Source organism: Chanodichthys erythropterus, chromosome 11, assembly GCF_024489055.1.
Source record: "Chanodichthys erythropterus isolate Z2021 chromosome 11, ASM2448905v1, whole genome shotgun sequence".
NCBI classification, from domain to species: domain Eukaryota; kingdom Metazoa; phylum Chordata; class Actinopteri; order Cypriniformes; family Xenocyprididae; genus Chanodichthys; species Chanodichthys erythropterus.
Genome location: NC_090231.1, coordinates 88,078 through 113,476, shown reverse-complemented (window position 1 = coordinate 113,476; position 25,399 = coordinate 88,078).

The following is a 25,399-nucleotide window of genomic DNA, read 5'->3' as shown; positions in this document are numbered from 1 at the left end:
AAGGCAAAGCTCCATTCTTATTCTTCTGCATACTTATTATTCTTCTTCTTCTTCTTCTGGACACAATTTCTGCGCGCTACTCCTCCCGCAGTTTTTGTCATAGACCCATGAATGAGGTGTCAAATCGACCGGCTCATTGAGGACAGGTGTGCTATGACTTTTATAAGCGATCGGGTGTACGATGTTCGTCCGGCGGGCGAAAAAGTAGCGAAAAAAAATCCCATAGACTTTGCATTGGGACAAACTTTGATGAGTAATAGCTCCTAACGAGAATTTCATAGAAACATGTGGGTTACCACGTTTGAAGAGCCTGATAGGCTCTCTCAGACCATACCTCAAAATGGGGTGTAAGTTGTACCCCTGGGGCGCAAGAGCTGCCCAAAGTTGCCCCATAGACATACTATGGTGAAGCCGTGCCCATGAACCAGGAAGTACTGTGTTTTTCCTACTATGGGAAATTACATAGGGATTTTGTATTGAACATAACTCTGGATCACAATGTCATAGAGACAAGGGGGTGGGCCCATTTTACTCAGGCAACCAATCAGTCTCTCAGGATCATTGTGAAGCTATCAAGCCACGCCCTAGCAACCATATAGAGCACCATAGCAACAAGTTCCATTGACTTCCATTGAAAAAGGTCAAATGAATATCTTTGGATAGAAGTGTCGTACAAACAAGAGGGTGGGCTCATTTGACTGGAGGCAGCAAACCGCCAATCACAAATCACCTTAAAGACATCATAGCCACGCCTTAGCAACCATTTAAAGCACCCTAGCAACCCAAAGCATAGGCAGATATCTTCAAATCTGAATATCATAGAGGCATGGGGGTTGGTTTATATCATTTATACTGGCAAGCAGCCTTTGGTTTATCATTACTAGCAGCTGCCAAGCCACTCCCTAGCAACCAAACAGAGTACCCTAGCAACCGTTTTGCAAGATCTATATCTCTGCATCAGAACATCATAAAGACATGGGGGTTGGTTTATATTGTCAAGCAGCCTTTGGAGTATCATCATTGGTAGCTGCCAAGCCACTCCTTAGCAACCAAACAGAGTACCCTAGCAACCGTTTAGCAAGATCTATATCTCTGCATCAGAGCATCATAGAGACATGGCGGTTGGCTCTTTTGACTCATGCTAGCAAACTGAACTTCCAACATGCTACACATGCTAGCAGTGAATAGCTACATGCTAATAGTGATTAGCTTAGGGTTTAAACATGACACAAACTAGTAAAAATGTGTTACATCATGCTGGTAACATGCTAATTGTGTTAGCATCATGCTAGTAGCATGCTAATCATGTTAGCATCATGCTAGCAAACATGCTAATTATGTTAGCATCTTGTTAAAAACATGCTAGCAACATGGTAATCATGCTAGCATCATGCTAGCATTATGCTAATCATGTTAGCATGTTGCTAGCATTATGCTAACATGATTAGCATCTTTCTAAAAACATGCTAGCAGCATGCTAAGGGTGTTAGCATTATGCTAGCAACAAATGCTAATCATGTTAGCATGTTGCTAGCATAATGCTAACATGATTAGCATCTTTCTAAAAACATGCTAGCAGCATGCTAAGGGTGTTAGCATAATGCTAGCAACATGCTAATCATGTTAGCATCTTGATAAAAACATCCTAGCAGGACGGTAATTATGTTAGCATCATGCTAATCAAGAGTGCCGAGTTTTGCCACTGCAAGCACCATTCACATTTTCTTCAGGAAATGTACATTCTAGTATTGTAATTACTATTCACCTGAACAAAACTTTGGCGCGTAACTCGTCCCGCACCGTTTGTCGTAGACCCACGAATGAGGTGTCAAATCGACCGGCTTATTGAGGATAGGTGTGCTATGACTTTTCTAAACGATCGGGTGTACGATGTTCGCACAGCGTACGAAAAAACGGCTGAAAAAACTCCCATAGACAACATAGGGGCCAAATCTGTGAGATCATATCTTTGGTTTAGAAGGTCGTAGAGACTTGGGGCTGGGCTCTTTTGATTCGGCCAGCCAATAAGTAGTGACACAGCAACTTCATAGCCACGCCCTAGCAACCAATTACAGCACCCTAGCAACCGAGTCAGGTGTTTTGCCACTGCAAGCACCATTCACATTTTCTTCAGGAAATGTACATTCTAGTATTGTAATTACTATTCACCTGAACAAAACTTTGGCGCGTAACTCGTCCCGCACCGTTTGTCGTAGACCCACATATGAGGTGTCAAATCGACCGGCTTATTGAGGAGAGGTGTGCTATGACTTTTCTAAGCGATCGGGTGTACGATGTTCGCACAGCGTACGAAAAAACGGCTGAAAAAACTCTCATAGACGTAACATTGGGTCAAAATCTGTGAGATCATATCTTTGGATCAGAAGGTCATAGGGACTCTTTTGATTCGGCCAGCCAATAAGTAGTGACACAGCAACTTCATAGCCACGCCCTAGCAACCAATTACAGCACCCTAGCAACCGGGGCCAAATTTTGCCACTGCAAGCACCATTCACATTTTCTTCAGGAAATGTACATTCTAGTATTGTAATTACTATTCACCTGAACAAAACTTTGGCGCGTAACTCGTCCCGCACCGTTTGTCCTAGACCCACAAATGAGGTGTCAAATCGACCGGCTTATTGAGGAGAGGTGTGCTATGACTTTTCTAAGCGATCGGGTGTACGATGTTCGCACAGCGTATGAAAAAAATGGCTGAAAAAACTACCATAGACTTAACATTGGGTCAAAATCTGTGAGATCATATCTTTGGATCAGAAGGTCATAGAGACTTGGGGCTGGGCTCTTTTGATTCGGCCAGCCAATAAGTAGTGGCACAGCAACTTCATAGCCACGCCCTAGCAACCAATTACAGCACCCTAGCAACCGGTGCCGAATTTTGCCACTGCAAGCACCATTCACATTTTCTTCAGGAAATGTACATTCTAGTATTGTAATTACTATTCACCTGAACAAAACTTTGGCGCGTAACTCGTCCCGCACCGTTTGTCGTAGACCCACGAATGAGGTGTCAAATCGACCGGCTTATTGAGGATAGGTGTGCTATGACTTTTCTAAACGATCGGGTGTACGATGTTCGCACAGCGTACGAAAAAACGGCTGAAAAAACTCCCATAGACAACATAGGGGCCAAATCTGTGAGATCATATCTTTGGTTTAGAAGGTCGTAGAGACTTGGGGCTGGGCTCTTTTGATTCGGCCAGCCAATAAGTAGTGACACAGCAACTTCATAGCCACGCCCTAGCAACCAATTACAGCACCCTAGCAACCGAGTCAGGTGTTTTGCCACTGCAAGCACCATTCACATTTTCTTCAGGAAATGTACATTCTAGTATTGTAATTACTATTCACCTGAACAAAACTTTGGCGCGTAACTCGTCCCGCACCGTTTGTCGTAGACCCACATATGAGGTGTCAAATCGACCGGCTTATTGAGGAGAGGTGTGCTATGACTTTTCTAAGCGATCGGGTGTACGATGTTCGCACAGCGTACGAAAAACGGCTGAAAAAACTCTCATAGACGTAACATTGGGTCAAAATCTGTGAGATCATATCTTTGGATCAGAAGGTCATAGGGACTCTTTTGATTCGGCCAGCCAATAAGTAGTGACACAGCAACTTCATAGCCACGCCCTAGCAACCAATTACAGCACCCTAGCAACCGGGGCCAAATTTTGCCACTGCAAGCACCATTCACATTTTCTTCAGGAAATGTACATTCTAGTATTGTAATTACTATTCACCTGAACAAAACTTTGGCGCGTAACTCGTCCCGCACCGTTTGTCCTAGACCCACAAATGAGGTGTCAAATCGACCGGCTTATTGAGGAGAGGTGTGCTATGACTTTTCTAAGCGATCGGGTGTACGATGTTCGCACAGCGTATGAAAAAAATGGCTGAAAAAACTACCATAGACTTAACATTGGGTCAAAATCTGTGAGATCATATCTTTGGATCAGAAGGTCATAGAGACTTGGGGCTGGGCTCTTTTGATTCGGCCAGCCAATAAGTAGTGGCACAGCAACTTCATAGCCACGCCCTAGCAACCAATTACAGCACCCTAGCAACCGGTGCCGAATTTTGCCACTGCAAGCACCATTCACATTTTCTTCAGGAAATGTACATTCTAGTTAATGGTGCTTGCCAAAGGCAAAGCTCCATTCTTATTCTCCTGCATACTTATTATTAATGGTGCTTGCCAAAGGCAAAGCTCCATTCTTATTCTTCTGCATACTTATTATTCTTCTTCTTCTTCTTCTGGACACAATTTCTGCGCGCTACTCCTCCCGCAGTTTTTGTCATAGACCCATGAATGAGGTGTCAAATCGACCGGCTCATTGAGGACAGGTGTGCTATGACTTTTATAAGCGATCGGGTGTACGATGTTCGTCCGGCGGGCGAAAAAGTAGCGAAAAAAAATCCCATAGACTTTGCATTGGGACAAACTTTGATGAGTAATAGCTCCTAACGAGAATTTCATAGAAACATGTGGGTTACCACGTTTGAAGAGCCTGATAGGCTCTCTCAGACCATACCTCAAAATGGGGTGTAAGTTGTACCCCTGGGGCGCAAGAGCTGCCCAAAGTTGCCCCATAGACATACTATGGTGAAGCCGTGCCCATGAACCAGGAAGTACTGTGTTTTTCCTACTATGGGAAATTACATAGGGATTTTGTATTGAACATAACTCTGGATCACAATGTCATAGAGACAAGGGGGTGGGCCCATTTTACTCAGGCAACCAATCAGTCTCTCAGGATCATTGTGAAGCTATCAAGCCACGCCCTAGCAACCATATAGAGCACCATAGCAACAAGTTCCATTGACTTCCATTGAAAAATATCAAATGAATATCTTTGGATAGAAGTGTCGTACAAACAAGAGGGTGGGCTCATTTGACTGGAGGCAGCAAACCGCCAATCACAAATCACCTTAAAGACATCATAGCCACGCCTTAGCAACCATTTAAAGCACCCTAGCAACCCAAAGCATAGGCAGATATCTTCAAATCTGAATATCATAGAGGCATGGGGGTTGGTTTATATCATTTATACTGGCAAGCAGCCTTTGGTTTATCATTACTAGCAGCTGCCAAGCCACTCCCTAGCAACCAAACAGAGTACCCTAGCAACCGTTTTGCAAGATCTATATCTCTGCATCAGAACATCATAAAGACATGGGGGTTGGTTTATATTGTCAAGCAGCCTTTGGAGTATCATCATTGGTAGCTGCCAAGCCACTCCTTAGCAACCAAACAGAGTACCCTAGCAACCGTTTAGCAAGATCTATATCTCTGCATCAGAGCATCATAGAGACATGGCGGTTGGCTCTTTTGACTCATGCTAGCAAACTGAACTTCCAACATGCTACACATGCTAGCAGTGAATAGCTACATGCTAATAGTGATTAGCTTAGGGTTTAAACATGACACAAACTAGTAAAAATGTGTTACATCATGCTGGTAACATGCTAATTGTGTTAGCATCATGCTAGTAGCATGCTAATCATGTTAGCATCATGCTAGCAAACATGCTAATTATGTTAGCATCTTGTTAAAAACATGCTAGCAACATGGTAATCATGCTAGCATTATGCTAACATGATTAGCATCTTTCTAAAAACATGCTAGCAGCATGCTAAGGGTGTTAGCATTATGCTAGCAACAAATGCTAATCATGTTAGCATGTTGCTACCATAATGCTAACATGATTAGCATCTTTCTAACAACATGCTAGCAGCATGCTAAGGGTGTTATCATAATGCTAGCAACATGCTAATCATGTTAGCATCTTGATAAAAACATCCTAGCAGGACGGTAATTATGTTAGCATCATGCTAGTCAAGAGTGCCGAGTTTTGCCACTGCAAGCACCATTCACATTTTCTTCAGGAAATGTACATTCTAGTATTGTAATTACTATTCACCTGAACAAAACTTTGGCGCGTAACTCGTCCCGCAGTTTTTGTCGTAGACCCACGAATGAGGTGTCAAATCGACCGGCTTATTGAGGAGAGGTGTGCTATGACTTTTCTAAGCGATCGGGTGTACGATGTTCGCACAGCGTACGAAAAAACGGCTGAAAAAACTCCCATAGACTTAACATGGGGGCCAAATCTGTGAGATCATATCTTTGGTTTAGATGGTCATAGACACTTGGGGCTGGGCTCTTTTGGCTCGGCCTATCAAGCCGCCAATAAGTAATGACTTTATGGCCACGCCCTAGCAACCAATTACAGCACCCTAGCAACCGGTGCCGAATTTTGCCACTGCAAGCACCATTCACATTTTCTTCAGGAAATGTACATTCTAGTTAATGGTGCTTGCCAAAGGCAAAGCTCCATTCTTATTCTCCTGCATACTTATTATTATTATTATTATTATTATTATTATTCCACACAAAATTTTGGCGCGCTACTCCTCCCGCAGCTTTTGTCCTAGACCCATGAATGAGGTGTCAAATCGACCGGCTTATTGAGGAGAGGTGTGCTATGACTTTTATAAGCGATCGGGTGTACGATGTTCGTCCGACGGGCGAAAAATCGTGCGAAAAATCCCATAGACTTAACATTGGGACGAACTTTGACAAGTCATAACTCTGGATCACAATGTCATAGAGACAAGGGGGTGGGCTCATTTTACTCAGGCAACCAATCAGTCTATCAAGATAATTTTAAAGCTATCAAGCCACGCCCTAGCAACCATAGAGAGTACCTTAGCAACAAGTTCCATAGACTTCCATTGAAAAAGATCAAAGGAATATCTTTGGATAGGAGTGTCATAGAAACATGAGGGTGGGCTCATTTGACTCGGGGCAGCAAACGGCCAATCACGAATCACCTTCAAGATATCATAGCCACGCCCTAGCAACTATTTAGAGCACCCTAGCAACTCAAAGCATAGAGGGGATATCTTCAAATCTGAACATCATAGAGGAATGGGGGTTGGTTTATATCATTCATACTGGCAAGCAGCCTTTGGTTTATCATTACTGGCAGCTGCCAAGCCACTCCCTAGCAACCAAACAGAGTACCCTAGCAACCGTTTTGCAAGATCTATATCTCTGCATCAGAACATCGTAGAGACATGGGTGTTGGTTTATATTGTCAAGCAGCCTTTGGAGTATCATCATTGGTAGCTACCAAGCCACTCCCTAGCAACCAAACAGAGTACCCTAGCAACCGTTTTGAAACACCTATATTTCTGCATCAGAACATTATAGAGACATGGCGGTTGGCTCTTTTGACTCATGCTAGCAAACTGGACTTCCACCATGCTACACATGCTAGCAGTGAATAACTACATGCTAATAGTGATTAGCTTAAGGTTTAAACATGACACAAACTAGTAAAAATGTGTTAGAATAATGCTAGTGGCATGTTAATTGTGTTAGCATGATGCTAGTAGCATGCTAATCATGTTAGCATCATGTTAGCAAACATGCTAATCATGTTAGCATCTTGTTAAATACATGCTAACAACATGGTAATCATGCTAGCATCATGCTAGCATTATGCTAATGATGTTAGCATGTTGCTAACATTATGCTAACATGATTAGCATCTTGTTAAAATAATGCTAACAACATGGTAATCATGCTAGCATCATGCTAGCATTATGCTAATCATGTTAGCATGTTTGCTAGCATTATGCTAACATGATTAGCATCTTGTTTAAAACATGCTAGCAGCATGCTATGGGTGTTAGCATCATGCTAGTAACATGCTAATCATGTTAGCATGTTGCTAACATAATGCTAACATGATTAGCATTTGGTTAAAATAATGCTAGCAACATGGTAATCATGCTAGCATCATGCTAGCATTATGCTAATCATGTTAGCATGTTGCTAGCATTATGCTAACATGACTAGCATTTTGTTTAAAACATGCTAGCAGCATGCTTAGGGTGTTAGCATCATGCTAGCAACATGCTAATCATGTTAGCATCTTGTTAAAAACATGCTAGCAAAATGGTAATCATGCTAGCATCATGTTACCATTATGCTAATCATGTTAGCATGTTGCTAGCATTATGCTAACATGATTAGCATCTTGTTAAAATCATGGTAGCAACATGGTAATCATGCTAGCATCATGCTAGCATTATGCTAATCATGTTAGCATGTTTTGCTAGCATTATGCTAACATGATTAGAATCTTGCTAAAAACATGCTGGCATCATGCTATGGGTGTTAGCATCATGCTAGCAACATGCTAATCTGTTAGCATCTTGCTAAAAACATCCTAGCAGGACGGTAATTATGTTAGCATCATGCTAATCAAGAGTGCTGAGTTTTGCCACTGCAAGCACCATTCACATTTTCTTCAGGAAATGTACATTCTAGTATTGTAATTACTATTCACCTGAACAAAATTTTGGCGCGTAACTCGTCCCGCACCGTTTGTCGTAGACCCATGAATGAGGTGTCAAATCGACCGGCTTATTGAGGAGAGGTGTGCTATGACTTTTCTAAGCGATCGGGTGTATGATGTTTGCACAGCGGACGAAAAATCGTCTGAAAAATGTCCCATAGACTTAACATGGGGACCAAATCTGTGAGATCATATCTTTGGATCAGAAGGTCATAGAGACTTGGGGCTAGGCTCTTTTGATTCGGCCAGCCAATAAGTAGTGACACAGCAACTTCATAGCCACGCCCTAGCAACCAATTACAGCACCCTAGCAACCGGGGCCGAGTTTTGCCACTGCAAGCACCATTCACATTTTCTTCAGGAAATGTACATTCTAGTATTGTAATTACTATTCACCTGAACAAAACTTTGGCGCGTAACTCGTCCCGCACCATTTGTCGTAGACCCACGAATGAGGTGTCAAATCGACCGGCTTATTGAGGAGAGGTGTGCTATGACTTTTCTAAGCGATCGGGTGTATGATGTTCGCACAGCGTACGAAAAAACGGCTGAAAAAACTCCCATAGACTTAACATGGGGGCCAAATCTGTGAGATCATATCTTTGGTTTAGAAGGTCATAGAGACTTGGGGCTGGGCTCTTTTGACTCGGCCTATCAAGCTGCCAATAAGTAGTGACTTCATGGCCACGCCCTAGCAACCAATTACAGCACCCTAGCAACCGAGTGGCGATTTTGCCACTGCAAGCACCATTCACATTTTCTTCAGGAAATGTACATTCTAGTATTGTAATTACTATTCACCTGAACAAAACTTTGGCGCGTAACTCGTCCCGCACCATTTGTCGTAGACCCACGAATGAGGTGTCAAATCGACCGGCTTATTGAGGAGAGGTGTGCTATGACTTTTCTAAGCGATCGGGTGTATGATGTTCGCACAGCGTACGAAAAAACGGCTGAAAAAACTCCCATAGACTTAACATGGGGGCCAAATCTGTGAGATCATATCTTTGGTTTAGAAGGTCATAGAGACTTGGGGCTGGGCTCTTTTGACTCGGCCTATCAAGCTGCCAATAAGTAGTGACTTCATGGCCACGCCCTAGCAACCAATTACAGCACCCTAGCAACCGAGTGGCGATTTTGCCACTGCAAGCACCATTCACATTTTCTTCAGGAAATGTACATTCTAGTATTGTAATTACTATTCACCTGAACAAAACTTTGGCGCGTAACTCGTCCCGCACCGTTTGTCGTAGACCCACGAATGAGGTGTCAAATCGACCGGCTTATTGAGGATAGGTGTGCTATGACTTTTCTAAGCGATCGGGTGTACGATGTTCGCACAGCGTACGAAAAAACGGCTGAAAAAACTCCCATAGACAACATGGGGGCCAAATCTGTGAGATCATATCTTTGGTTTAGAAGGTCGTAGAGACTTGGGGCTGGGCTCTTTTGATTCGGCCAGCCAATAAGTAGTGACACAGCAACTTCATAGCCACGCCCTAGCAACCAATTACAGCACCCTAGCAACCGAGTCAGGTGTTTTGCCACTGCAAGCACCATTCACATTTTCTTCAGGAAATGTACATTCTAGTATTGTAATTACTATTCACCTGAACAAAACTTTGGCGCGTAACTCGTCCCGCACCATTTGTCGTAGACCCACGAATGAGGTGTCAAATCGACCGGCTTATTGAGGAGAGGTGTGCTATGACTTTTCTAAGCGATCGGGTGTATGATGTTCGCACAGCGTACGAAAAAACGGCTGAAAAAACTCCCATAGACTTAACATGGGGGCCAAATCTGTGAGATCATATCTTTGGTTTAGAAGGTCATAGAGACTTGGGGCTGGGCTCTTTTGACTCGGCCTATCAAGCTGCCAATAAGTAGTGACTTCATGGCCACGCCCTAGCAACCAATTACAGCACCCTAGCAACCGAGTGGCGATTTTGCCACTGCAAGCACCATTCACATTTTCTTCAGGAAATGTACATTCTAGTATTGTAATTACTATTCACCTGAACAAAACTTTGGCGCGTAACTCGTCCCGCACCGTTTGTCGTAGACCCACGAATGAGGTGTCAAATCGACCGGCTTATTGAGGATAGGTGTGCTATGACTTTTCTAAACGATCGGGTGTACGATGTTCGCACAGCGTACGAAAAAACGGCTGAAAAAACTCCCATAGACAACATAGGGGCCAAATCTGTGAGATCATATCTTTGGTTTAGAAGGTCGTAGAGACTTGGGGCTGGGCTCTTTTGATTCGGCCAGCCAATAAGTAGTGACACAGCAACTTCATAGCCACGCCCTAGCAACCAATTACAGCACCCTAGCAACCGAGTCAGGTGTTTTGCCACTGCAAGCACCATTCACATTTTCTTCAGGAAATGTACATTCTAGTTAATGGTGCTTGCCAAAGGCAAAGCTCCATTCTTATTCTTCTGCATACTTATTATTCTTCTTCTTCTTCTTCTGGACACAATTTCTGCGCGCTACTCCTCCCGCAGTTTTTGTCATAGACCCATGAATGAGGTGTCAAATCGACCGGCTCATTGAGGACAGGTGTGCTATGACTTTTATAAGCGATCGGGTGTACGATGTTCGTCCGGCGGGCGAAAAAGTAGCGAAAAAAAATCCCATAGACTTTGCATTGGGACAAACTTTGATGAGTAATAGCTCCTAACGAGAGTTTCATAGAAACATGTGGGTTACCACGTTTGAAGAGCCTGATAGGCTCTCTCAGACCATACCTCAAAATGGGGTGTAAGTTGTACCCCTGGGGCGCAAGAGCTGCCCAAAGTTGCCCCATAGACATACTATGGTGAAGCCGTGCCCATGAACCAGGAAGTACTGTGTTTTTCCTACTATGGGAAATTACATAGGGATTTTGAATTGAACATAACTCTGAATCACAATGTCATAGAGACAAGGGGGTGGGCTCATTTTACTCAGGCAACCAATCAGTCTCTCAGGATCATTGTAAAGCTATCAAGCCACGCCCTAGCAACCATATAGAGAACCATAGCAACAAGTTCCATAGACTTCCATTGAAAAAGATCAAAGGAATATCTTTGGATAGGAGTGTCATAGAAACATGAGGGTGGGCTCATTTGACTCGAGGCAGCAAACCGCCAATCACAAATCACCTTAAAGACATCATAGCCACGCCTTAGCAACCATATAGAGCACCCTAGCAACCCAAAGCATAGGCAGATATCTTCAAATCTGAATATCATAGAGGCATGGGGGTTGGTTTATATCATTCATACTGGCAAGCAGCCTTTGGTGTATCATCATTGGTAGCTGCCAAGCCACTCCTTAGCAACCAAACAGAGTACCCTAGCAACCATTTTGCAAGATCTATATCTCTGCGTCAGAACATCGTACAGACATGGGGGTTGGTTTATATTGTCAAGCAGCCTTTGGAGTATCATCATTGGCAGCTGCCAAGCCACTCCCTAGCAACCAAACAGAGTACCCTAGCAACCGTTTTGAAACACCTATATTTCTGCATCAGAACATTATAGAGACATGGCGGTTGGCTCTTTTGACTCATGCTAGCAAACTGGACTTCCACCATGCTACACATGCTAGCAGTGAATAGCTACATGCTAATAGTGAGTAGCTTAAGGTTTAAACATGACACAAACTAGTAAAAATGTGTTAGAATAATGCTAGTGGCATGCTAATTGTGTTAGCATGATGCTAGTAGCATGATAATCATGTTAGCATCATGTTAGCAAACATGCTAATCATGTTAGCATCTTGTTAAATACATGCTAACAACATGGTAATCATGCTAGCATCATGCTAGCATTATGCTAATGATGTTAGCATGTTGCTAGCATTATGCTAACATGATTAGCATCTTGTTAAAATCATGCTAGCAACATGGTAATCATGCTAGCATCATGCTAGCATTATGCTAATCATGTTAGCATGTTTGCTAGCATTATGCTAACATGATTAGCATCTTGTTTAAAACATGCTAACAGCATGCTAAGGGTGTTAGCATCATGCTAGCAACATGCTAATCATGTTAGCATGTTGTTAACATAATGCTAACATGATTAGCATCTTGTTAAAATAATGCTAGCAACATGGTAATCATGCTAGCATCATGCTAGTATTATGCTAATCATATTAGCATTTTGCTAGCATTATGCTAACATGACTAGCATTTTGTTTAAAACATGCTAGTAGCATGCTTAGGGTGTTAGCATCATGCTAGCAACATGCAAATCATGTTAGCATTTTGCTAAAAACATCCTAGCAGGACGGTAATTATGTTAGCATCATGCTAATCAAGAGTGCCGAGTTTTGCCACTGCAAGCACCATTCACATTTTCTTCAGGAAATGTACATTCTAGTATTGTAATTACTATTCACCTGAACAAAACTTTGGTGCATAACTCGTCCCGCACCGTTTGTCGTAGACCCATGAATGAGGTGTCAAATCGACCGGCTTATTGAGGAGAGGTGTGCTATGACTTTTCTAAGTGATCGGGTGTACGATGTTCGCAGAGCGTACGAAAAAACGGCTGAAAAAACTCCCATAGACTTAACATGGGGGCCAAATCTGTGAGATCATATCTTTAGTTTAGAAGTTCGTAGAGACTTGGGGCTGGGCTCTTTTGATTCGGCCAGCCAATAAGTAGTGACACAGCAACTTCATAGCCACGTCCTAGCAACCAATTACAGCACCCTAGCAACCGGTGCCGATTTTTGCCACTGCAAGCACCATTCACATTTTCTTCAGGAAATGTACATTCTAGTATTGTAATTACTATTCACCTGAACAAAACTTTGGCGCGTAACTCATCCCGCACCGTTTGTCGTAGACCCACGAATGAGGTGTCAAATCGACCGGCTTATTGAGGAGAGGTGTGCTATGACTTTTCTAAGTGATCAGGTGTACATTGTTCGCACAGCGTACGAAAAAACGGCTGGAAAAAACTCCCATAGACTTAACATGGGGGCCAAACCTGTGAAATCATATCTTTGGTTTAGAAGGTCATAGAGACTTGGGGCTGGGCTCTTTTGACTCTGCCTATCAAGCCGCCAATAAGTAGTGACTTCATGGCCACGCCCTAGCAACCAATTACAGCACCCTAGCAACCGAGTCTGGTGTTTTGCCACTGCAAGCACCATTCACATTTTCTTCAGGAAATGTACATTCTAGTATTGTAATTACTATTCACCTGAACAAAACTTTGGCGCGTAACTCGTCCCGCACCGTTTGTTGTAGACCCACAAATGAGGTGTCAAATCGACCGGCTTATTGAGGAGAGGTGTGCTATGACTTTTCTAAGCGATCGGGTGTACGATGTTCGCACAGCGTACGAAAAAACGGCTAAAAAAACTCCCATAGACTTAACATGGGGACCAAATCTGTGAGATCATATCTTTGGATCAGAAGGTCATAGAGACTTGGGGCTGGGCTCTTTTGATTCGGCCAGCCAATATGTAGTGACACAGCAACTTCATAGCCACGCCCTAGCAACCAATTACAGCACCCTAGCAACCGAGTGGCGAATTTTGCCACTGCAAGCACCATTCACATTTTCTTCAGGAAATGTACATTCTAGTATTGTAATTACTATTCACCTAGACAAAACTTTGGCACATAACTCGTCCCGCACCGTTTGTCGTAGACCCACAAATGAGGTGTCAAATCGACCGGCTTATTGAGGAGAGGTGTGCTATGACTTTTCTAAGTGATCGGGTGTACGATGTTCGCACAGCGTACGATAAAAACGGCTGAGAAACTCCCATAGACTTAACATTGGGTCAAAATCTGTGAGATTATATCTTTGGATCAGAAGGTCATAGAGACTTGGGGCTGGGCTCTTTTGATTCGGCCAGCCAATAAGTAGTGACACAGCAACTTCATAGCCACGCCCTAGCAACCAATTACAACACCCTAGCAACTGGTGCCGAATTTTGCCACTGCAAGCACCATTCACATTTTCTTCAGGAAATGTACATTCTAGTATTGTAATTACTATTCACCTGAACAAAACTTTGGCACGTAACTCGTCCCGCACCGTTTGTCGTACACCCACGAATGAGGTGTCAAATCGACCGGCTTATTGAGGAGAGGTGTGCTATGACTTTTCTAAGCGATTGGGTGTATGATTTTCGCACAGCATACGAAAAAATGGCTGAAAAAACTCCCATAGACTTAACATGGGGGCCAAATCTGTGAGATCATATCTTTGGTTTAGAAGGTCATAGAGACTTGGGGCTGGGCTCTTTTGATTCAACCTGCCAAAAAGTATTGACACAGCATCTTCATAGCCACGCCCTAGCAACCAATTACAGCACCCTAGCAACCGGTGCCGAATTTTGCCACTGCAAGCACCATTCACATTTTCTTCAGGAAATGTACATTCTAGTATTGTAATTACTATTCACCTGAACAAAACTTTGGCGCGTAACTCGTCTCGCAGTTTTTGACGTAGACCCACGAATGAGGTGTTAAATCGACCGGCTTATTGAGGAGAGGTGTGCTATGACTTTTCTAAGCGATCGGGTGTACGATGTTCGCACAGCGTACGAAAAAACGGCTGAAAAAACTCCCATAGACTTAACATGGGGGCCAAATCTGTGAGATCATATCTTTGGTTTAGAAGGTCATAGAGACTTGGGGCTGGGCTCTTTTGACTCGGCCTATCAAGCCGCCAATAAGTAGTGACTTCATGGCCACGCCCTAGCAACCAATTACAGCAACCTAGCAACCGAGTGGCGAATTTTGCCACTGCAAGCACCATTCACATTTTCTTCAGGAAATGTACATTCTAGTATTGTAATTACTATTCACCTAGACAAAACTTTGGCGCGTAACTCGTCCCACACCATTTGTCGTAGACCCACGAATGAGGTGTCAAATCGACCGGCTTATTGAGGAGAGGTGTGCTATGACTTTTATAAGCGATCGGGTGTACGATGTTCGCACAGCGTACGAAAAAACGGCTGAAAAAACTCCCATAGACTTAACATTGGGTCAAAATCTGTGAGATCATATCTTTGGATCAGAAGGTCATAGAGACTTGGGGCTGGGCTCTTTTGATTCGGCCAGCCAATAAGTAGTGTCACAGCAGCTTCATAGCCACGCCCTAGCAACCAATTACAGTACCCTAGCAACCGGTGCCGAATTTTGCCACTGCAAGCACCATTCACATTTTCTTCAGGAAATGTACATTCTAGTATTGTAATTACTATTCACCTGAACAAAACTTTGGCGCGTAACTCATCCCGCACCGTTTGTTGTAGACCCACGAATGAGGTGTCAAATCGACCGGCTTATTGAGGAGAGGTGTGCTATGACTTTTCTAAGCGATCGGGTGTACGATGTTCGCACAGCGTACGAAAAAACGGCTGAAAAAACTCCCATAGACTTAACATGGGGGCCAAATCTGTGAGATCATATCTTTGGTTTAGAAGGTCATAGAGACTTGGGGCTGGGCTCTTTTGATTCGGCCAGCCAATAAGTAGTGACACAGCAACTTCATAGCCACGCCCTAGCAACCAATTACAGCACCCTAGCAACCGGGTTCCGAATTTTTCCACTGCAAGCACCATTCACATTTTCTTCAGGAAATGTACATTCTAGTATTGTAATTACTATTCACCTGAACAAAACTTTGGCGTGTAACTCGTCCCGCACCGTTTTTCGTAGACCCACGAATGAGGTGTCAAATCGACCGGCTTATTGAGGAGAGGTGTGCTATGACTTTTCTAAGTGATCGGGTGTACGATGTTCGCGCAGCATACGAAAAAATTGGCTGAAAAAACTCCCATAGACTTAACATTGGGTCAAAATCTGTGAGATCATATCTTTGGATCAGAAGGTCATAGAGACTTGGAGCTGGGCTCTTTTGATTCGGCCAGCCAATAAGTAGTGACACAGCAACTTCATAGCCACGCCCTAGCAACCAATTACAACACCCTAGCAACCGGTGCCGAATAATAAGAATGGAAAGCTCCATTCTTATTATTGCTCATACTTATTATTATAATTATTTTTCTGGACAAAAGTTTGGCGCGCTACTCCTCCCACAGTTTTTGTCCTAGACCAATGAATCAGGTGTCAAATCGACCGGCTTATTGAGGAGACCTGTGCTATGACTTTTATAAGCGATCGGGTGTACGATGTTCGTCCAGCGGGCGAAAAAGTAGCGAAAAAAATCCCATAGACTTTGCATTGCGACAAATTTTGACGAGTTATTGCTCCGAGTGAGAATTTCGTAGAAACATGTGGGTTACCACGTTTGAAGAGGCTAGCAAGCTCTGTCAGGCCATACCTCAAAACTGGGTGTAAGTTGTACCCCTGGGGCGCAAGAGCTGCCCAAAGTTGCCCCATAGACATACTATGGTGAAGCCGTGCCCATGAACCAGGAAGTACTGTGTTTTTCCTACTATGGGAAATTACATAGGGATTTTGTATTGAACATAACTCTGGATCACAATGTCTTAGAGACAAGGGGGTGGGCTCATTTTACTCAGGCAACCAATCAGTCTCTCAGGATCATTGTGAAGCTATCAAGCCACGCCCTAGCAACCATATAGAGCACCATAGCAACAAGTTCCATAGACTTCCATTGAAAAAGATCAAATGAATATCTTTGGATAGGAGTGTCATAGAAACATGAGGGTGGGCTCATTTGACTCGGGGCAGCAAACGGCCAATCACGAATCACCTTCAACACTTCATAGCCACGCCCTAGCAACCATTTAGAGCACCCTAGCAACCCAAAGCATAGAGGGGATATCTTCAAATCTGAATATCATACAGGCATGGGGGTTGGTTTATATCATTCATACTGGCAAGCAGCCTTTGATGTATCATCATTGGCAGCTGCCAAGCCACTCCCTAGCAACCAAACAGAGTACCCTAGCAACCGTTTTTCAAGATGTATATCTCTGCATCAGAACATCGTACAGACATGGGGGTTGGTTTATATTGTCAAGCAGCCTTTGGAGTATCATCATTGGCAGCTGCCAAGCCACTCCCTAGCAACCAAACAGAGTACCCTAGCAACTGTTTAGCAAGACCTATATCTCTGCATCAGAGCATCATAGAGACATGGCGGTTGGCTCTTTTGACTCATGCTAGCAATCTGGACTTCCAACATGATACACATGCTAGCAGTGAATAGCTACATGCTAATAGTGATTAGCTTAGGGTTTAAACATGACACAAACTAGTGAAAATGTGTTAGCATGATGATAGTAGCATGCTAATCATGTTAGCAAACATGCTAATCATGTTAGCATGTTGTTAACATTATGCTAACATGGTTAGCATCTTGCTAAAAACATGTTAACAGTATGCTACGGGTGTTAACATCATGGTGGCAACATGCTAATCATGTTAGCATGTTGCTAGCATTATGCTAACATGATTAGCATCTTGGTAAACACATCCTAGCAATATGCTAAGGGTGTTAGCATCATGCTACCATCATGCTAATCAAGAGTGCCGAGTTTTGCCACTGCAAGCACCATTCACATTTTCTTCAGGAAATGTACATTCTAGTATTGTAATTACTATTCACCTGAACAAAACTTTGGCGCGTAACTCGTCTCGCAGTTTTTGACGTAGACCCACGAATGAGGTGTTAAATCGACCGGCTTATTGAGGAGAGGTGTGCTATGACTTTTCTAAGCGATCGGGTGTACGATGTTCGCACAGCGTACGAAAAAACGGCTGAAAAAACTCCCATAGACTTAACATGGGGGCCAAATCTGTGAGATCATATCTTTGGTTTAGAAGGTCATAGAGACTTGGGGCTGGGCTCTTTTGACTCGGCCTATCAAGCCGCCAATAAGTAGTGACTTCATGGCCACGCCCTAGCAACCAATTACAGCAACCTAGCAACCGAGTGGCGAATTTTGCCACTGCAAGCACCATTCACATTTTCTTCAGGAAATGTACATTCTAGTATTGTAATTACTATTCACCTAGACAAAACTTTGGCGCGTAACTCGTCCCACACCATTTGTCGTAGACCCACGAATGAGGTGTCAAATCGACCGGCTTATTGAGGAGAGGTGTGCTATGACTTTTATAAGCGATCGGGTGTACGATGTTCGCACAGCGTACGAAAAACGGCTGAAAAAACTCCCATAGACTTAACATTGGGTCAAAATCTGTGAGATCATATCTTTGGATCAGAAGGTCATAGAGACTTGGGGCTGGGCTCTTTTGATTCGGCCAGCCAATAAGTAGTGTCACAGCAGCTTCATAGCCACGCCCTAGCAACCAATTACAGTACCCTAGCAACCGGTGCCGAATTTTGCCACTGCAAGCACCATTCACATTTTCTTCAGGAAATGTACATTCTAGTTAATGGTGCTTGCCAAAGGCAAAGCTCCATTCTTATTCTTCTGCATACTTATTATTAATGGTGCTTGCCAAAGGCAAAGCTCCATTCTTATTCTTCTGCATACTTATTATTCTTCTTCTTCTTCTTCTGGACACAATTTCTGCGCGCTACTCCTCCCGCAGTTTTTGTCATAGACCCATGAATGAGGTGTCAAATCGACCGGCTCATTGAGGACAGGTGTGCTATGACTTTTATAAGCGATCGGGTGTACGATGTTCGTCCGGCGGGCGAAAAAGTAGCGAAAAAAATCCCATAGACTTTGCATTGGGACAAACTTTGATGAGTAATAGCTCCTAACGAGAATTTCATAGAAACATGTGGGTTACCACGTTTGAAGAGCCTGATAGGCTCTCTCAGACCATACCTCAAAATGGGGTGTAAGTTGTACCCCTGGGGTGCAAGAGCTGCCCAAAGTTGCCCCATAGACATACTATGGTGAAGCCGTGCCCATGAACCAGGAAGTACTGTGTTTTTCCTACTATGGGAAATTACATAGGGATTTTGTATTGAACATAACTCTGGATCACAATGTCTTAAAGACAAGGGGGTGGGCTCATTTTACTCAGGCAACCAATCAGTGTCTCAGGTTCATTGTGAAGCTATCAAGCCACGCCCTAGCAACCATATAGAGCACCATAGCAACAAGTTCCATAGACTTCCATTGAAAAAGATCAAATGAATATCTTTGGATAGGAGTGTCATAGAAACATGAGGGTGGGCTCATTTGACTCGGGGCAGCAAACGGCCAATCACGAATCACCTTAAACACTTCATAGCCACGCCCTAGCAACCATTTAGAGCACCCTAGCAACCCAAAGCAAAGAGGGATATCTTCAAATCTGAATATCATAGAGGCATGGGGGTTGGTTTATATCATTCATACTGGCAAGCAGCCTTTGGTTTATCATTACTGGCAGCTGCCAAGCCACTGCCTAGCAACCAAACAGAATACCCTAGCAACCGTTTTGCAAGATCTATATCTCTGCATCAGAGCATCATAGAGACATGGCGGTTGGCTCTTTTGACTCATGCTAGCAAACTGGACTTCCAACATGCTACACATGCTATCAGTGAATAGCTACATGCTAATAGTGATTAGCTTAGGGTTTAAACATGACACAAACTAGTAAAAATGTGTTAGCATAATGCTGGTAACATGCTAATTGTGTTAGCATCATGCTAGTAGCATGCTAATCATGTTAGCATCATGCTAGCAAACATGCTAATTATGTTAGCATCTTGTTAAAAACATGCTAACAACATGGTAATCATGCTAGCATCATGCTAGCATTATGCTAATCATGTTAGCATGTTGCTAGCATTATGCTAACATGATTAGCATCTTTCTAAAAACATGCTAGCAGCATGCTAAGGGTGTTAGCATTATGCTAGCAACATGCTAATCATGTTAGCATTTTGCTAGCATTATGTTAACATGATTCGCATCTTTCTAAAAACATGTTAGCAGGATGCTAAGGGTGTTAGCATAATGCTAGCAACATGCTAATCATGTTAGCATCTTGCTAAAAACATCCTAGCAGGACGGTAATTATGTTAGCATAATGCTAATCAAGAGTGCCGAGTTTTGCCACTGCAAGCACCATTCACATTTTCTTCAGGAAATGTACATTCTAGTATTGTAATTACTATTCACCTGAACAAAACTTTGGCGCGTAACTCGTCCCGCAGTTTTTGTCGTAGACCCACGAATGAGGTGTCAAATCGACCGGCTTATTGAGGAGAGGTGTGCTATGACTTTTCTAAGCGATCGGGTGTACGATGTTCGCACAGCGTACGATAAAACGGCTGAAAAAACTCCCATAGACTTAACATGGGGGCCAAATCTGTGAGATCATATCTTTGGTTTAGATGGTCATAGACACTTGGGGCTGGGCTCTTTTGGCTCGGCCTATCAAGCCGCCAATAAGTAATGACTTTATGGCCACGCCCTAGCAACCAATTACAGCACCCTAGCAACCGGTGCCGAATTTTGCCACTGCAAGCACCATTCACATTTTCTTCAGGAAATGTACATTCTAGTATTGTAATTACTATTCACCTGAACAAAACTTTGGCGCGTAACTCGTCTCGCAGTTTTTGACGTAGATCCACGAATGAGGTGTCAAATCGACCGGCTTATTGAGGAGAGGTGTGCTATGACTTTTCTAAGCAATCAGGTGTACGATGTTCGCACAGCGTACGAAAAAACGGCTGAAAAAACTCCCATAGACTTAACATGGGGGCCAAATCTGTGAGATCATATCTTTGGTTTAGAAGGTCATAGAGACTTGGGGCTGGGCTCTTTTGACTCGGCCTATCAAGCCGCCAATAGGTAGTTCATAGCCACGCCCTAGCAACCAATTACAGCACCCTAGCAACCGAGTCCGGTGTTTTGCCACTGCAAGCACCATTCACATTTTCTTCAGGAAATGTACATTCTAGTATTGTAATTACTATTCACCTGAACAAAACTTTGGCGCGTAACTCGTCCCGCACCGTTTGTCGTAGACCCACGAATGAGGTGTCAAATCGACCGGCTTATTGAGGATAGGTGTGCTATGACTTTTCTAAACGATCGGGTGTACGATGTTCGCACAGCGTACGAAAAAACGGCTGAAAAAACTCCCATAGACAACATAGGGGCCAAATCTGTGAGATCATATCTTTGGTTTAGAAGGTCGTAGAGACTTGGGGCTGGGCTCTTTTGATTCGGCCAGCCAATAAGTAGTGACACAGCAACTTCATAGCCACGCCCTAGCAACCAATTACAGCACCCTAGCAACCGAGTCAGGTGTTTTGCCACTGCAAGCACCATTCACATTTTCTTCAGGAAATGTACATTCTAGTATTGTAATTACTATTCACCTGAACAAAACTTTGGCGCGTAACTCGTCCCGCAGTTTTTGTCGTAGACCCACGAATGAGGTGTCAAATCGACCGGCTTATTGAGGAGAGGTGTGCTATGACTTTTCTAAGCGATCGGGTGTACGATGTTCGCACAGCGTACGAAAAAACGGCTGAAAAAACTCCCATAGACTTAACATGGGGGCCAAATCTGTGAGATCATATCTTTGGTTTAGATGGTCATAGAGACTTGGGGCTGGGCTCTTTTGGCTCGGCCTATCAAGCCGCCAATAAGTAATGACTTTATGGCCACGCCCTAGCAACCAATTACAGCACCCTAGCAACCGGTGCCGAATTTTGCCACTGCAAGCACCATTCACATTTTCTTCAGGAAATGTACATTCTAGTATTGTAATTACTATTCACCTGAACAAAACTTTGGCGCGTAACTCGTCTCGCAGTTTTTGACGTAGACCCACGAATGAGGTGTTAAATCGACCGGCTTATTGAGGAGAGGTGTGCTATGACTTTTCTAAGCGATCGGGTGTACGATGTTCGCACAGCGTACGAAAAAACGGCTGAAAAAACTCCCATAGACTTAACATGGGGGCCAAATCTGTGAGATCATATCTTTGGTTTAGAAGGTCATAGAGACTTGGGGCTGGGCTCTTTTGACTCGGCCTATCAAGCCGCCAATAAGTAGTGACTTCATGGCCACGCCCTAGCAACCAATTACAGCAACCTAGCAACCGAGTGGCGAATTTTGCCACTGCAAGCACCATTCACATTTTCTTCAGGAAATGTACATTCTAGTATTGTAATTACTATTCACCTGAACAAAACTTTGGCGCGTAACTCGTCCTGCACCGTTTGTCCTAGACCCACAAATGAGGTGTCAAATCGACCGGCTTATTGAGGAGAGGTGTGCTTTGACTTTTCTAAGCGATCGGGTGTACGATGTTCGCACAGCGTACGAAAAAAATGGCTGAAAAAACTCCCATAGACTTAACATTGGGTCAAAATCTGTGAGATCATATCTTTGGATCAGAAGGTCTTAGAGACTTGGGGCTGGGTTCTTTTGATTCGGCCAGCCAATAAGTAGTGGCACAGCAACTTCATAGCCACGCCCTAGCAACCAATTACAGCTCCCTAGCAACCGGTGCCGAATTTTGCCACTGCAAGCACCATTCACATTTTCTTCAGGAAATGTACATTCTAGTTCTTCTTCTTCTTCTTCTGGACACAATTTCTGCGCGCTACTCCTCCCGCAGTTTTTGTCATAGACCCATGAATGAGGTGTCAAATCGACCGGCTCATTGAGGACAGGTGTGCTATGACTTTTATAAGCGATCGGGTGTACGATGTTCGTCCGGCGGGCGAAAAAGTAGCGAAAAAAATCCCATAGACTTTGCATTGGGACAAACTTTGATGAGTAATAGCTCCTAACGAGAATTTCATAGAAACATGTGGGTTACCACGTTTGAAGAGCCTGATAGGCTCTCTCAGACCATACCTCAAAATGGGGTGTAAGTTGTACCCCTGGGGCGCAAGAGCTGCCCAAAGTTGCCCCATAGACATACTATGGTGAAGCCGTGCCCATGAACCAGGAAGTACTGTGTTTTTCCTACTATGGGAAATTACATAGGGATTTTGTATTGAACATAACTCTGGATCACAATGTCATAGAGACAAGGGGTGGGCCCATTTTACTCAGGCAACCAATCAGTCTCTCAGGATCATTGTGAAGCTATCAAGCCACGCCCTAGCAACCATATAGAGCACCATAGCAACAAGTTCCATTGACTTCCATTGAAAAAGGTCAAATGAATATCTTTGGATAGAAGTGTCGTACAAACAAGAGGGTGGGCTCATTTGACTGGAGGCAGCAAACCGCCAATCACAAATCACCTTAAAGACATCATAGCCACGCCTTAGCAACCATTTAAAGCACCCTAGCAACCCAAAGCATAGGCAGATATCTTCAAATCTGAATATCATAGAGGCATGGGGGTTGGTTTATATCATTTATACTGGCAAGCAGCCTTTGGTTTATCATTACTAGCAGCTGCCAAGCCACTCCCTAGCAACCAAACAGAGTACCCTAGCAACCGTTTTGCAAGATCTATATCTCTGCATCAGAACATCATAAAGACATGGGGGTTGGTTTATATTGTCAAGCAGCCTTTGGAGTATCATCATTGGTAGCTGCCAAGCCACTCCTTAGCAACCAAACAGAGTACCCTAGCAACCGTTTAGCAAGATCTATATCTCTGCATCAGAGCATCATAGAGACATGGCGGTTGGCTCTTTTGACTCATGCTAGCAAACTGAACTTCCAACATGCTACACATGCTAGCAGTGAATAGCTACATGCTAATAGTGATTAGCTTAGGGTTTAAACATGACACAAACTAGTAAAAATGTGTTACATCATGCTGGTAACATGCTAATTGTGTTAGCATCATGCTAGTAGCATGCTAATCATGTTAGCATCATGCTAGCAAACATGCTAATTATGTTAGCATCTTGTTAAAAACATGCTAGCAACATGGTAATCATGCTAGCATCATGCTAGCATTATGCTAATCATGTTAGCATGTTGCTAGCATTATGCTAACATGATTAGCATCTTTCTAAAAACATGCTAGCAGCATGCTAAGGGTGTTAGCATTATGCTAGCAACAAATGCTAATCATGTTAGCATGTTGCTAGCATAATGCTAACATGATTAGCATCTTTCTAAAAACATGCTAGCAGCATGCTAAGGGTGTTAGCATAATGCTAGCAACATGCTAATCATGTTAGCATCTTGATAAAAACATCCTAGCAGGACGGTAATTATGTTAGCATCATGCTAATCAAGAGTGCCGAGTTTTGCCACTGCAAGCACCATTCACATTTTCTTCAGGAAATGTACATTCTAGTATTGTAATTACTATTCACCTGAACAAAACTTTGGCGCGTAACTCGTCCCGCACCGTTTGTCGTAGACCCACGAATGAGGTGTCAAATCGACCGGCTTATTGAGGATAGGTGTGCTATGACTTTTCTAAACGATCGGGTGTACGATGTTCGCACAGCGTACGAAAAACGGCTGAAAAAACTCCCATAGACAACATAGGGGCCAAATCTGTGAGATCATATCTTTGGTTTAGAAGGTCGTAGAGACTTGGGGCTGGGCTCTTTTGATTCGGCCAGCCAATAAGTAGTGACACAGCAACTTCATAGCCACGCCCTAGCAACCAATTACAGCACCCTAGCAACCGAGTCAGGTGTTTTGCCACTGCAAGCACCATTCACATTTTCTTCAGGAAATGTACATTCTAGTATTGTAATTACTATTCACCTGAACAAAACTTTGGCGCGTAACTCGTCCCGCACCGTTTGTCGTAGACCCACATATGAGGTGTCAAATCGACCGGCTTATTGAGGAGAGGTGTGCTATGACTTTTCTAAGCGATCGGGTGTACGATGTTCGCACAGCGTACGAAAAACGGCTGAACAAACTCTCATAGACGTAACATTGGGTCAAAATCTGTGAGATCATATCTTTGGATCAGAAGGTCATAGGGACTCTTTTGATTCGGCCAGCCAATAAGTAGTGACACAGCAACTTCATAGCCACGCCCTAGCAACCAATTACAGCACCCTAGCAACCGGGGCCAAATTTTGCCACTGCAAGCACCATTCACATTTTCTTCAGGAAATGTACATTCTAGTATTGTAATTACTATTCACCTGAACAAAACTTTGGCGCGTAACTCGTCCCGC